We start from the raw sequence: 4316 nt of genomic DNA on the forward strand, positions 1-4316 counted from the left end.
AGAGTATTTCTCACTGCAGCTCAACTGCAATGTCCATTACATCCTGCCCAAGATATATCACTCCCCTCATATGCCATTTTAGACTACCTTAGACATTTCCCACTGATATTCAGCTGTAGGGTGTGCTAATTTATTTTACACTACTGCATAAATATCAGTAGAAGAGTTCAGGCACTACAATATTGGGACAAACAAGTGCCGTTGCTGAGTGTTTTGCAATTGTGCTTTAGAATGGGCTCTTATCACTCCACTAGGGGAATAGCTTTAATCTCCCAGGATCCCATGTAAAAGCTAGATGTGAAAACTTCACTTACAGAGGACCTCTCCAGTCTGTTTTACTAAATAGTAATCTGGAGCATTTTTTCATTCATCTTGTAAAGTAAGGATGAGCAAACAGAGAAAGACTAGTTTCCCACTAATATACTGTTTATGCATTGTCTAAGGGGTACTCTTTCTCATTCTGGAGAACCCATGGTACGCCATAGACACAGTATTGTAGGCCAGGTGATGGCCCAAAGGAATGAAAAGAACACAATAGCAATATGAGTGCTGCATTATTTGCATGCAGCAGGTTAGCAGAGATGCTTTTTTTCCTTTTAGACATGCATAAGTAGCAAAGCTAGAACAATAGCTAATCCAGCTTCATATCTGCAAGTAGCTCCTTCAGGACAAAATCCCTTTTATCATAATAATAAAAAAATAAATAAAAATAAGATGAGAACAACATTTCTAGTTGCAAGGCCTTAGGGGGAACCTCTGGGTAGGTACTATTTGTATTATGGAGACCAGTTGTTATATGTGATGCCTATTGTGGGCAAAAAATAGGTGGGTAAAATATAAGCAAATTATCATGTCTAACATCTGCCGGCATCAGATAGGTATAGGAAACCTAACTTGAATATCTTTCCCAGAAACCAAGAGGGGCATCGCCTGGCCTACAATACTGTGCACACGTACTCGGGATCCTAGGGGCATCGCCTGGCCTACAATACTGTGCACACGTACTCGGGATCCTAGGGGCATCGCCTGGCCTAGAATACTGCGCACGCATACTTGGCTTACTAGGGGCATCTCTCTCTCTCCAGACAACTTAAAATGGCTCATGAATCGATACATGACAGCCCATGTATCACTCAAAAAAGGATGTAATAGAATAAACAAATGTAAAAAAAAAAGTTATTGCTTTTGAAATCGCACAGTTGATGTGTCCCCCAATATATTGTCCTGGTTATGAACAGCATATTAAATGAACATGTTGGAAGCATTACTATGAAAAACTCCACAAAACATAGTATACTTTATATAAAGAATACACTGGACTCATTGATGAGGACTAATAAATGGACATATAAGACCATAACAGGACCATAATAAGGTTGGTGGGGCATTATCCCAACTCTGAGAACCAGACCCAACTTGAGATCCTATCTCAACCACATATAAGAGAGTTGACCCTGCATGCACGTGGCCCCCCAGTGAAGGATTTATGGAGACTCTGTCAGACTTCACGTTTGAGCTACACCTCTTCTATTCTGGATGGGAACACCAATGGCAGTGGTCAGGGGGATTTAAAAGGTTGATGAGACCATCCCCGGTAAGCAAAAAAAAAAAAAAAACATACAGTTATCCTTATGATGATACAAAGCTCTTTATGATACTGCTCTGGGGAAGTAGGATAGTACTGCTAGGCTCTTTTGACTCATGTGCCCCCAAATAGCTGTGAGCTATTGGTGTACTATGAGGAAGGCTTGGGTGAGCTATTCACTATCAATTGGAGAAAAGCAATAACTTTGTATCTTTGAAGCTTGCAGTCACAAAAAATTATCAATTCAGTTATTAGAAACAGAGAAATGCTCACTTTGCAGTGGCTAATTTATGCTGGCTTCCCATAGGTGCATTAAAAGTGAGTATATGCTTAATTAAATTGAACTTCAATGTTATTTTTTTAAAATAAACATGCAGGAAAGAAATTGTAATACTTAAAAAAACTCCTAATAGTCAGACAGTCCGAGATAGTGTACATTGCTATAACTGATGGACCAAGTCATCATAGTGTGATTATGAAGACACATTTTCAACGTTTTCCAAATTAAGGTCAAAGATAGGATATGCAGTAAATGCTAAATGTAATTATGTGTTTACTGCTCACCATGTGGTTCCCATCTTCAAAAATGTGATTTATAATATAGCTACTGTATTACTGAGTAAATGTGAAAAAAGGGATTGTGCTACACATTGTACTGTGCAATCTAAAACTTGGATGCCCCCAAGTGGTGTTTGGAAAAACGGCAGGTTTAAATTAAAATGCTATTAAGGGCTCATGCACACGACTGTGATCGCAGTTCGGTACAAGCCGCAATCACATATGAACTGACTGCATCATAAAACACTATGATACAGTCAGTTCAGTTCAGGAAAGATACGGTCCGCCCAGGAGATCTGGCAGACACACGGAACGTGTTTCCCGGGCCAATAAAGCATGAGCCCAAATATTGTAAAAATGTATACTGTTGAATATGGTTAGGCTGTTGTTTTTCTTACTTTAATTATATTGATGGTAATAATAATAGTATGCACCAGATATGGCATGAAGATTTGCATCAGGATAATTTAGCGCTATGAATACAAAACTGAAATCTCAAAATGGTGGCTCACTTTCACTAAACATGGGCCGAGAATGAAATACCAAGTGCATTGACCAGTCTCTCAGTACCCCAGATACTAAAAACAAATAACCAGTAGAATAATAAGGTCTGTACGCTAGGTAATTTAAAGATTAAAAATGTAGGAGGACATTTATTAACAGATATACCTCATAACAGTGGTGCATTTAAGTCGCAAATGTTGTTGCACTATATTTTGTGGCAAAATATGACACTATTCAATGCTCGCGCCACTTTTCCAAAGTGGCGAGAAAAGAGGGCATGTCGTGGGCAGGAAAGCAATTTATTATTTTCCACGCCAGTTTTTGGGCATTTAAATATCTTAAATCTACACCAGGAGGGGAGATGGTGTAGATTTAAAAGCTTTGCACGCCAATTTTTTTTTATTATTGCATTGTACTCATTTTGAACTAAAAAAAACAACATTTTTTTCACTTGGTCTTTATTACTACTATGCAGCCTTCAATTTATCTAGTAGCAGGATTTGAACTTTCTCTCTATTCCGTCAGAGAGCTTAACTGGCTCCTTATCCTTGTCAGTTATTTGACCAGTTATTTCCATAAGTTATTGTGAGCTAAAACCAGGTGCGGGTCAAAAACACAAAACAGTTGCAGATCTTTTCATTATACCTTATGTCTGTGTAGCCTCCACTCCTGGTTTTGGCTCACAAAAACTGATGGAAATAACTGATCAAATAACTGACGTATGAACTGGGCCTTAAATAACTGTTTATGACCTCTTAGTAAATTACAGGTAAGGGTTATTAGATGACCAGCACAAAGTGAAAGTAAAAAGTACCATTCGCAGAGCTAGAAAAACAGTAAACCCTTTGTGACAGAACGCCTCAATATTTTAATAAAGACCAATTGAAAAAATTATTTAAGCCCAAAATGATTTAAATGCAATTAAAAAAATTGTCCCCGAAGGTGTACATAGCTTTTAAGTCTATTGAACGGCCTGCTGGATGAAGCATCAAAAGTATGTAGAGGCCTGTGCCTTCCTCCACCAGCTAAAAGGGAATATAATAGCATTCTTAATACAGAATGCTTACTAAAATGTGGCTTTCGGGGTTAAAAATATATAAAAAATTAACTCACCTCATCCTGTTGTTCGCGCAGCCGGCATCATCTTCTTTCTTCTTTCAGGACCTGCCAAAGGACCTTTGATGACGTAATTGCTCTCAGATTATATCATCAAAGGTCCCTTGGCAGGTCCTGAAAGAAGAAGAAAGAAGAAGATGCCAGCTGCGTGAACAATAAGATGAGGTGAGTTAATTATTATTTTTTTTTTAACTTCTAAAGTCACATTTTAATAAGCATTCTGTATTAAGAATGCTATTATATTCCCTTATAACAAGAAGTCTGGGTTCGGGTCTGGGTACCACAGTCAGTTTTTTATCACGAAACATGCTCATCTGCAAGGGGCCTTATAACCCAAATGTGTTCACTTATGGCAGAGGTAGTAAGCGTAAATTCTGCTGCCTAAAGCTGGCATCTCCAGTCTACTCCCTGGCCAAAGAAGGGTTTCATGCTGAGGAAAGGCCTGAGCTAGCTGTTCCTCTCTTTCTCAGAAGGCTGGTACCCTGGACAAAGGCTGGTGACCCAGGGTCTATAGCAGAGTATCCTCTTCTCAACGTCTTTTTCTGGTCACTCA

Source organism: Bufo gargarizans, chromosome 1, assembly GCF_014858855.1.
Source record: "Bufo gargarizans isolate SCDJY-AF-19 chromosome 1, ASM1485885v1, whole genome shotgun sequence".
NCBI classification, from domain to species: Eukaryota; Metazoa; Chordata; class Amphibia; order Anura; family Bufonidae; genus Bufo; species Bufo gargarizans.